The sequence below is a fragment of the Mus musculus genome, chromosome 19, assembly GCF_000001635.26.
Source record: "Mus musculus strain C57BL/6J chromosome 19, GRCm38.p6 C57BL/6J".
Lineage (NCBI taxonomy): Eukaryota > Metazoa > Chordata > Mammalia > Rodentia > Muridae > Mus > Mus musculus.
The window spans coordinates 51,552,301-51,564,726 of record NC_000085.6 but is presented as its reverse complement, the minus strand read 5'-3'; positions in this window follow the sequence as shown (position 1 = coordinate 51,564,726).

The window sequence follows — 12,426 nt, the reverse complement described above, 5'->3', positions numbered from 1 at the left end:
TGAAGCTCAAGACGAAGGAAAACTAAAGTGTGGATACTTCAGTCCTCCTTAGAAGGGGGCACAGAATACCTGTGGGAGGAGGTATAAGGTAAAAGTGTGAGGCAGAGACTGAAGGAAAGACCATCCAGAGACTGTACAAGCTGGGGAACCCAGCCACTATTATGGATGCCAATAAGTACTTGCTGACAGGAGCCTGATATAGCTTTCTCTTGAGGGGCTATACCAGTGATTGACAAATACAGAAGTGGATGCTCTCAACCAACCATTGGACAGAGCACAGGGACCCCAATGGAGAAATGAGAAAAAGGACCCAAGGAGTTGAAGGGGTTTGCAGCCCCATAGGAGTAACAACAATATGAAACAGCCAGTATCCCCAGAGCTCCCAGGGTCTAAACCATCAACCAAAAAGCACACATGGAGGGACACATGGCTTCAGCTACATATGTAGCAGAGGATGGCCTTGTCGGTCATCAATGGGAGGAGAGGTCCTTGATCCTGTGAAGGCTCTATGCATCAGTGTAGGGGAATGCCAGGACCAGAAAGCTAGAGTGGGTGGGTTGGTGAGCTGAGGGATGGGGGTATAGGGAGTTTTCAGAGGGGAAACCAGGAAAGAGGACAACATTTGAAATGTAAATAAAGAAAATATCTAATAAAAAGTGAAGTGAAATATTTAAGCAGTATTTCTAACTTGAATTTAAATATCACATTTTTTCTTTCTCACTAATTGATTTTGGACAATTTATGAAACTGTGCATGAGGTCTGAGGGGTCTAAAAGGAACTTTCAAAAAGTATGCTAATGTGGATCACAAGAATAAGCAATTTGAAAATGGTCTATGCACTGATGTAAGTTGAATTTTACATAATTCCCCCCCCCCCAATTTACTGTGGGATAGCTTAGAAAAATTCTTGAACAGAGGAATTTAAAATAAAAATCCTTGAAATATCGAAAATAATTATTGCTAGCTTTTATTATAGTGCCATATGTTGCCACAATGTGAGATAATTATAACTAGTCATGTGGGAAATTTGGTACAATTATGCTTAATTAGTTTTAAAGGATATTGTCTATTTTATCATTTATCTCTAAATAACACTAGGACAGAGATTTTATCTATGATGTACCTGTCTATATTTTTCAACTCTTTGTGAACTGCCACTAGATAACAGATATGTGCATTGTTCCTCGTCTCATGCCATGTACTATTTTACTAATGAATGTCTGTCAAATTCTAATAAAACTGAACCTTAATACCAAAAACAAGATAAAATTAAAACTGTTAAGACAGAAAACTCACCAGTATGTTTTGTAGCTTGTATTAGTGCATTATAAAGCCTGCCCCCCTACCCATCCACTCCCACTTCTTTGTCCTGGTATAGGAGACTTTAAGGATAGCATTTGAAATGTAAATGAAGAAAATATCTAATAAAAATTTGGAAAAAAAAGAAAGCCTGCCATAGTGAAATGTGTGTCAGTGAGTAGATAGAATTTTTAAAAATGCCTTCTCTTCTCAACTTTTTATCAACAAAAGCAGTGGAGGTAGAAAAGAACGGAAGGTTTACTCACTCTTCTTAAAAGTTATAGCAGTTTGATAGTCATATAGTTATATAGTTCTGTATATCCTTATACAGAAAATTTGAAAATCACTATAACCACTTATCAGTAATATTAACTTTCAGGTAAATAAATAATTGAGGTATATATTATAAGAAAAATCCAAGAGAAAAACATCTGCTCTTTCCGTGTGGTCAGTGGAAACTGAGTCCTGAGGCAACTGTGCGGAGCTAAAGATTCACGCGCAAAGCTGGAAGCTGTAGGGAACAAGATCCAGACAGAACGGAGAACAGCATGCTTTTTTCTTTAATTTGGGGAGGAATCTCTACTAAGATCATCTGCTAGTAATAAAGACATAGTAGGAATTCCATGTTCTTCAATAATGTGTGTATTACAAATTGAATGTAGTACACATATGTGTGTGTATTTAATAAAAATTAATGGAAAGGAAAGCAATGAGGGATATAAAAGGTATTGGGGTAAGAAATGGAAGGGAAAATGATGTAATTATACCATCAATAAATAAAATGAATAATAAAAATTATCCTTTTATATGTAAATACACAGCAATGTTTATCACTCACATTTCAAAATTTGAAAATAGGACTGTCATAGGTGCTGGGATATTTCTCTATTCTAGCAATATACATACAATCTTAACTGTTGAGGAATGAGAAATGACTTTCATTCTCAGCAAAAGATCACCTATATATCCAATAGCATTTCCATCCCAAGGGTAGGTTGGTATGCTATTTCAAAAACATACATGCCTTTTGACCATGGCAACAGTGTTGGATTTGGTGTCTACAGACATGATGGATCTCCCTGTGGGGCTTTCCCTGGTTGGCCCTTCCTTCAGTCTCTGTTCCATTTTTTTTTTTTTGTCCCTTTTCTTCCTTTGAACAGAAACATTTCTGGGTTAAAAACTTTGAGATGTGTGGGTGCCTCAACCAAGGGCTGTGCCTATATAATGGAAGTGGTTTCAACAGGTTTTATCTACCCTTTCTCTGAGCATTTCAGCTAAAGTCATCCCTGTTGGGACCTGGGAGCCTCATATTTCCCTGGTATCTGGGACCCTCCAGTGGCTATACCTAGTTCCTCATCCCCCTGCTACATATTTTTGTTTGATTTTCTAGCCTTCTGTAAATCTCTCATCTCCAGTTCTTGATACTGCCCCTCTTATTTCCTCTGCCTCCTCTCACCCTCCCAGGTTCCCATCTCCCTCAACCTCCCATGATTATCCTTTTCCCCCTAAATGCAGGACTGAAGCTTCCACTCCCTGGTCCACTCAGAAGTCTTCCTTCCTTCTATGCTCCATATGGTCTGTGCGTTGTATCATGGGAATTGTGAGCTTTTGGGCTAATAGTCACTTATTAGTGAGTACATACCATGTGTATTCTTTTGTGTCTGGGTTACCTGACTCTGGATGATATTTTCTAGTTCCATTCATTTGCCTGCGAACTTCATGAAGTCATTTTTAATTTTGGCATAGCACTTCATTGTGTACCACATTAGAAGAACAACATAGACGGTCCTGACCACTCAGATCTAGAGACTAGACAACCAACCAAGGAGTGTACATGAGGGGATCCATGGCTCCAGATACAAATGTAGCAGAGGATGGTCTTGCCTAATAGCAATAGGAAGGTAGGCCCTTGGGCCCAAGAAGGTTTGATGCCCAAGGGTAGGGGGATGCTGGAGCAGTGGGGCAGGAGATTGTGGGTAGGGTAGCAGCCTCATACAGGTAAAGGGGAGAGGGGGACATGTGGGTTGGGGGCTTGGTGAAGGGGTAACCAGAATGTGGGATAGGTAGAGGGGTAACTTGGAAGTGGGATGTCATTTGAGATATATACGAATGGATTGATTATTATTATTAATTATTATAAAATTATAACTATAATAATACATATATGCTGGGCCAATGGGATGTATCAGCAGTTAAAAGTGTATGCTCCCAAGCTGGTGAACCTGACTTTGATCCTGCAGATTCACATGATAGAAGTACGGAACCAAATCCTGCAAGTTTCTTCTGAAGTCCCCATGAGCCAAGGCATGTATGCATCACACGCACACCCATACCAACACATGCATAGACTAAATAAGCAGAAGCAAATAAATCAAAATGTAAATGTAAAATCAAATTTCTTGTCTCTGACTGTCTCTAATTCACCTGCATAGCTCTGGTGGCTGGTGACGAGCTGGAATTTCCATTGGTAGTGAATCCTTCTCTCTTTCCCTTTTCTCTACCACCCCCACCTCCATATGATCCTCTTTCCTTCAGCTGCTATTTCCCTCTTGGAGCTTTCAATAGCCTTTCTTGTTTTGTTCATTTAGTTCATTTAGTGACATAGGGAGCTCATTGTCTGTTCCAGAAAACAATCATCAGTGGGAATTCTGGTAGTTATATTCTTGTGAGTGTTTTAAATCTCTTTAAAGATAGAATTTAGAGTGAGTATGTACGGAATGCAAATTTATTTTACAGATCATCTAAAGACTAAATATGCAAAAGAGTTGTGTGTATTTTGAATAAATAAATAAAAGTCATGTTTTTAAAAAGGTTTGAATAAAAGAAGATAGGATGGATACACAAGGGATTCTGCATCATTTCTTTGAAAATGAATTGTCATGAAGAGAAGTAGAAGATTTTGGCCATATTGATGGGCAGTGAAGGAGTCACATATGAAATCTCTTGAACAAAAGTTTATTATCATCAACTTCAGGGCAAAGTACCTTTCCATTTGCACTCTTGCCTTTCCCCTTCTCAATTGTTTCAAGCACTTCTCAAATTCTGACTCTAGTCTCTAATTACTGAATTTTATAAATCAGCCAACTATTCTGTGTAAGTCAGTTTACTCATTTTCTCCAGTCTGTTTCTTCAGTAATATTTCAAAAATGTTTTCATAATTATTCTCTGAGACTCTTTTTAGGATTTGAGCATTTGTTATTAAAGGGTCACAGCATTAGGAAGGTTGAGAACTGCAGCTCTACAACTATGACCCATTCTCTTCCTTCTTTTGTTGCAGATATCTTAATATTGTAGCTTCCATTTTTCTGTTTTCTATTTTTTTTTGTCAAAATGTATTTTATTTCTTTCCTTATGTTTAGTTGTCCTTAATTTGCTCCTTATTTTATCTAGGTCAAATCTCAAGACATTATTGTGGCATCTTTTTTGTTCTAAAATGAGCATTTTTACATCAGTGTTTTAATGGGAACTGATCAAGGTACTTATTGCAAACTTGTCTTAGTGTTATTGTTCAAGTTTTTTCACGTTTCTTTTACTTATTGATTTTACTTTGGTCACTCAATTATCATGAAAATATATGATTTCAAACCAGAATAAAAACAGTAATTTTATATTCCCTTATAATGTCTTTCTTGGTAAAATGTTTGATCTATATTTGAAAATAATCTGTTATTAGAAAGCTATTGATGTTCCTCAGGTCTGTGCATAACTTTATTTCTGTTTACTATTTCTTTCAATTTTGATGCTGCTATTGAAATATCTAACTTCATCAAGATATCTGTTATCCTTTTACTCTATATTTTAATTTATTATGCAATTATGTGATTTATATATAATACAATTATAACATATATCTTTTCATACATAGTTGATTTGGACATATGTTTTGTTATTTCTGGATGTCCCATGCATCACTCTTTTGCCTGATATTGTACTCATGTAAACTTTTCTATCTTTTCTTTCCCATGTTTTATTTCATTACTTAGTCCTTTTAACTTGAGTATAGCTACTCTGAATTCAAGTTACAGTCCAAAACAGTATTTACATAGTCATCAATTCTAATTTCAGCATATTGCACTCAAATCTAAAGGGCATCTCTCTTGACAAGATATGATTAGTGTTATATGATTTTTTTTATCCACACAGAAATCTCTGGATCATAACATGCTAGTCCTTTCAAATGGGATGGGGTTATTTTAAGTATTAAATATTTATCTAACATTTTTCTGTGTTTTTACACGTTTCATTCCTCTTGGTTTTCTTCCATTCTTCCATTTTACCCTTTTATGTCCAACAACTGGTTCTACTATAACATTTTAATTAACCAACTAATTTGTAGCTCTATAACACAGTAAAGTTAAAATATTGTCTCAGAACCCTTACAGCTTATAATCTGTACCAATATGTCCTACAATCACTAGCAAGATAATGCAGCTGTATTTATACAGATATCATCTAAAGTCATTATTTGACAGATTATGTCCATTATTCTATGGGTTTTATATTTGTATATTTGTTCACATAATAAATTTTTCTATGCGTTATAGGTCTTGCAATAAATTATTTTAATTATTACTTTAAATGGTAATTCATTTTCCAAACAGAAAACTTCAATAAAAAAATCTAAGTATGTGTACCATGTCCATTCATTTGAAGTTTTTCTCGTGTTTTAGAGTTCTCTGTGAACTAAAGCAACATCTATTCTACTTTCCTTTAGCATTTTTTTTTGCAAGCTAAAGATTTTATACGGATAATTTAGACAGTCAACCCTGATTCGTTGGCTTATATGACTGAAGGTCATAATCTTCTCAGGCACAAGGAACAAAGGATGACTGTTAGTAAAAAGTTGGGACATGCTGGAGTTTCCTTAACTAGTACTAAAAGTTGTGACATGCTGGAGTTTCCTTAGCTAGTACTAACACCACTGAAGTGAGAGGGTTGCTAGAATGTACTTCCTTTTTCCAATCTCCTCAAACTCTTTCCTTCCTCCTATTCTCAAGGTTTACTGTTGTCAGGCAGAGAATAGACATACATCTAGCTCTAAAATGTATTAGAGTTTTTTCTGAACTATACACATTCTCTTTTCATTCAGAAATATAAATAAATATATCATCAATTAAGAATATTATCTATAAAATGAGGATTCCTTGAAATTTCTTTTTCTATATCAAAAACTGTAGCTTGTTTCACAAATGATGAATATTTTGCATTTTATTGTCTGTTGAGACTTATGGCACTATAAATTACTAGCAATTTCAACCAATACTACAAATTTCAATTCATTAGCCTTCAAAGTTTTTTTTCTTCCTTGTTCCTTGTCTTTCTTCTGACAATCTCTCTCTCTCTCTCTCTCTCTCTCTCTCTCTCTCTCTCTCTCTCTCTCTCTGCCTCTCTCTGTCTTTCTATCTCTCTCTATATATTTTTTATTGGATATTATATTTTTTTACATTTCAAATGTTATCCCCTTCCTGGTTTCTCCTTTGGAAAACCCCTATTCCATCCTTCCATGCTTCTATGAGGGTGGACCCCCAAACACCCACCCACTCCCAACTCATTGCCCTGGCATTCCCCTACACTGGGGCATCAAGCCTTCCCAGCACCAAGGACCTCTCCTTCCATTGATGTCCAACCAGTCCATCCTCTGATACATATGTGGCTGGAACCATGGGTCCTTCCATGTGTACTCTTTGGTTGGTGGTTTAGTTCCTAGGAGCTCTGTGGGGTCTTGCTGGTTCATGTTTTTGTTCTTCCTATGGGTTAAAATACCTTCAGCTCCTTCAGTATTTTCTCTTAACTTCACCATTCATGTCCTTGTGCTCAGTCCAGTGGTTGGCTGCGAGCATCTACTTCTGTACTTGTCAGGCTCTGGCAGAGCCTCTCAGGAGACAGCTTTATCAGGTACCTGTCAGCAAGCACTTCTTGTTATCCACAATAGTGTCTGGGTTTGGTGTCTGTATATGGGATGGATAACGAGGTGAGGCAATCTCTGGATGGCCTTTCCTTCAGTCTTTGCTCCACACTTTGTTTCAGTAGTTCCTCTCATGAGTATTTTGTTGCCCCTTTTAAGAAGGACAGAAACATCCACACTTTGGTATCCCATCTTCTTCAGCTTCATGTGGTCTGTGACTTGTGTTTTTTATTGGCTATTTTATGTATTTACAATTCAAATGTTGTCCTCCTTCCTGTTCCTCTCCACAACCCCCCTACCCCACCCCCCTGCCCCTGCTTCTATGAGGGAGCTTCCTCAACCATGCACCCAATCCCACCTCACTGCACTATCATCCCCTAACCTGGGGCATTGAGCCTTTACAGAACCAATGGCTTCCCTTCACATTGATGTCCAATACGGCAGCCTCTGCTACATATGCAGCTGGAGTGATGGGTCCCTGTATGTGTACTTTTTGTTGATGGTTTAGTCCTTGAGAGCTCTGGGGAATTTGGGGGGCTGGTTGGTTAATATTGTTGTTCTTCAGTCCTTTCTCTAACTCCTCCATTTTCTGATTGTTGGCTGCAAGTATCCACATCTCTATTGGTCAGGCTCTGGCAGAGCCTCTCAGAAGACAGCAATACCAGGCTCCTGTCAACAAGCACTTCTTACTAATTTGTAAACACTATACAATTTGACATGTAAAGAAAAGATATTTCTTCTTTGAAGCACTTTCCAATTGAATGCAATCTTATTTTCTTATCTTCTATTTGCATCAGAAGGATTTTATATTCTCCAAATTGACTGTTGTTTTACCATCTCTAATCTATTTTCAAAACAGTTTTTGTTTATTTCTTCTCATTAATATATGTTAAGAGAACAGTTCCACTTCCTTTCACACATTATTTTATTTTCTCTGTTGAGAGATATAGAGAACCTTCATGGAATGAGGTTTTAACTCTGTATATCTGCAATACAGAATAAGAAGCAAAACTAGAAGGCTATCTGCCTAAGGAACAGAGAGCATCACTGTCAAACCCTTTATCTTACCCCGGGAAGTTTGAAAATATTGTCAGGTGTATTGGGATATCAAAAGAACTGTAACCATGTTATTGCGGGATAGTGCTTGTTGTAATATGGATCCATTATCACAGAGCTGATAGTCTGAGAGACTCAAACAAATTATTGAGATTCATCTTTTTTTCTATAAGGCATGTATTTCTAACTGAATAATGGAGAATGCATAAACCATCTATTGAAAATTATTTATTTTCTAGGTTGTGATAAATCATTCTGAGAATGGAAAGATTACTCCTTTGTGAGAGCTGCTTATAAAAGATTGAAAAAAAATGGGTGCTACTCCTGACTATAATGTTCATAAAGAGGAATTTTTAAAGAAGATTTCTACATTATGTGTATAAGCATTTTGCTGGCATGAAGCATTTTTATCCATCTTTGTGTGATAAAAAGAGCAAACAGAAGCCTACCCCTAGAAGCATACCTTGAAAATAGTCTGAGCCTTTATATATTCAAAATATCCCATAAGGAATCTTTACTTTGCTAGTAAGAAAAAGAAATTATATCTAATTTGTGCCCAGTGTGTTCTCTCCATGAGTAATGACAGCAATGGGAGGTGGGCAGAGAGATGCTTCTTTTTCTAAATTAATGAGTTGTTGGTGACAGTCTTCAGTCTCTTCCCTGTACACTAATTATTTAAATCTGACTATGCAGAGCATGTAATAATAAAATGTAGAAAAGTTGAGAGAGGTGGTTGTTGTTTTCGCACATGTGTTGTAATTACAGAATCTAGAACTGCTTCAACTTTTGATTACAGGAATTATCAAATTTATATTGGCGAGGCAAACATATTCAGACACTGACTAAACTCAGTCCAAAGTAACTAGAGCAAATGAATTCTGTATTCCTTCATTTGTTAAACTTCCTGTTTCCCATAGTAATACCACAGTCTTGATTATATTCTAATTGTCACATCATTTCCTTTCTGTTCTTCCAATTAGACTTCTAAGCTTCCTAACGTATGTAATCTGTTCTCATCATCTCTATATTTGTACACAGTATCCTTTGTTGGTTTTGTCTACTATGGAGCACTTTCTGTAGTGAGTAGGCAAGAGAACCCTGGCATTGAACAATCACAGAGAAGATACAGAACCACTTTGGTTTGTTAGAAGACACATATCATATTTGTCTACAGTTGTGGAGTTTAGAAACTGGCTAACTTATCATTACAGTAATATTGAGAAGAATGAAACTGTTGAATATTTAACTTTAAGCTGACCATGTGGTACTTGAAGTTAAGGAAAGTCAAGTTATTTGTTACCAAGAATAAAAATGGAGGTGAAGTAGAACACTCCTTGCTTCCTTTACAATCTTCCTTTTTGCTATCAATACTCAGTTGAAACACAGGTAGCTATGTGCTTGAATAATTATAGTATCATATTTTTAAAGATAAAAATCTTGGTGACAGAAATTTCATTACAGCCATGAGTAAAAACTTACATTTTCTAAATGACAGTAATTTTCTACAAAATGATGGAAAAATATTTCTTTTTTCCTTTTTCTTTTCTATTGTTTTTATGTTGAATCATATGTTGTTGGATATTTTATCTATTTACATTTCAAATGTTATCCCCTTCCCGATTTCCTTCCCAGAATTCCCCAATCCCATCCCCCTTCTCCCACTTCTATGAGGGTGTGCCCCCATCCACTTACTCCTGCCTCCCCACCTGTGCATCCCCCTACACTGGGGCATCAAGCTTTCCCAAGACCAAGGGCCTCTCCTCCCACTGATGCCCAATGATGCCATGCTCTACTATATATGCAGCTGGATCCAGGGATTCCTCCATGTGTACTCTTTGGTTGGTGGTTTAGTCCCTGGGAGCTCTGGAGTGTCTGGTTGGTTGATATTGTTCTTCCTATGGGGTTTCAAAGCCCTTCAGCTCCTTCAGTCCTTTCTCTAACTCCTCCATTGGAAACCCCTTGCTCAGTCTAATGGTTGGCTTGTCAGGCTCTGGCAGATCCCCTCAGGAGACATCCATATCAGGCTCCTGTCAGCCACCAGTTCTTGGCATCCACAATAGTGACTGTTTGGTGACAGTATATGGGATGGATCCCCAGGTGGGGCAGCCTCTGGATGGCTTCAGTCACTGCTCCACATTCTGTCACCATATCTGCTCCTGTGAGTATTTTGTTACCCCTTCTAAGAAGGACTGAAGCATCCACACTTTTGCCTTCCTTCTTCTTGAGCTTCATTCCTTTTCTGCCTAATACTTTCTGAGTCCCTAAGGATTCTTTTGAAAGTATAAAACAGTTTCTATAAGTATAAGTATAAGTATAAAAGTATAAGTATAAGTATAAGTATAAGTATAAGTATATAAGTATAAGTATTAGTATAAGTATAAGTATAAAACAGTTTCTAGTTGAAAAGTTCTCTTCTTTTAAGAAATATGCAGATTTCTTTGACTAGACATGCATTATTTTCTAACATTTTATATATGGCTATGTGTAATACAATCAATAATAATGAGTGAAGAAAATTTCTCTACTCATATAGTTTGGTTCCTAAAATTAACTGCAGTCTGGTTTGCATGTTCTAGGCATCAAACAACTTCTCCTTGCATGTCTTTAGTTAAACAGCATGGTTTATTTTCAACCTAGAAAGACAGATTATTTTTTCCTTGCTTATGATCACATCCTAGACAAAAGGAAGAAAGAAAGCTCAAAGCAAATGGGAACTTACTATCACCAAAAATATAAAGACATATCTGGAAAACACAGCTGATTATGAGATATAAAATTTTGGTTCTAACAATATCCAGTGGCTGTTTTTATCCATAAGAGAAAGTGACTAGATATATTTTTTCATTGTTCTGAGGTTGGCCATTCTTGCTCAAATAAAACTGAGCTTCTATTAAGAGTGAAACACAGGCTGGGCAGTGGTGGCACACGCCTTTAATCCCAGCACTTGGGAGGCAGAGGCAGGCAGATTTCTGAGTTCGAGGCCAGTCTGGTCTACAGAGTGAGTTCCAGGATAGCCAGGGCTACACAGAGAAACCCTGTCTCAAAACACCAAAAAAAAAAAAAAAAAAAAAGTGAAACACAGGAAGGCAGATTCTGGATTAAAAATAAACATTACTTACCTGGAAATTTCTGTTCTACTTATAATAAACTTCATGGTTCATTTCTGGGTCTTCAATTCTATTCCATTGGTCTACTTGTCTGTCAGTATACCAGTACCATGCAGTTTTTATCACAATTGCTCTGTAGTAAAGCTTTAGGTCAGGCATGGTGATTCCACCAGAGGTTCTTTTATCCTTGACAAGAGTTTTTGCTATCCTAGGTTTTTCGTTATTCCAGACGAATTTGCAGATTGCTCTTTCTAATTCGTTGAAGAATTGAGTTGGAATTTTGATGGAGATTGCATTGAATCTGTAGATTGCTTTTGGCAAGATAGCCATTTTTACAATGTTGATCCTGCCAATCCATGAGCATGGGAGATCTTTCCATCTTCTGAGATCTTCTTTAATTTCTTTCTTCAGAGACTTGAAGTTTTTATCATACAGATCTTTCACTTCCTTAGTTAGAGTCACGCTGAGATATTTTATATTATTTGTGACTATTGAGAAGGGTGTTGTTTCCTTAATTTCTTTCTCAGCCTGTTTATTCTTTGTGTAGAGAAAGGCCATTGACTTGCTTGAGCTAATTTTATATGCAGCTACTTCACCGAAGCTGTTTATCAGGTTTAAGAGTTCTCTGGTGGAATTTTTAGGGTCACTTATATATACGATCATATCATCTGCAAAAAGTGATATTTTGACTTCATCTTTTCCAATTTGTATCCCCTTGATCTCCTTTTGTTGTTGAATTGCTCTGGCTAGGACTTCAAGTACAATGTTGAATAGGTATGGGGAGAGTTGACAGCCTTGTCTAGTCCCTGATTTTAGTGGGATTGCTTCAAGCTTCTCACCATTTACTTTGATGTTGGCTACTGGTTTGCTGTAGATTCGTTTTATCATGTTTAGGTATGGGCCTTGAATTCCTGATCTTTTCAAGACTTTTATCATGAATGGGTGTTGGATCTTGTCGAATGCTTTTTCCGCATCTAACTAAAAGATGTCCCAACTGGTAAGAAGGACACATGCTTCACTATGTTCATAGCAGCCTTATTTATAATAGCCAGAAGCTGG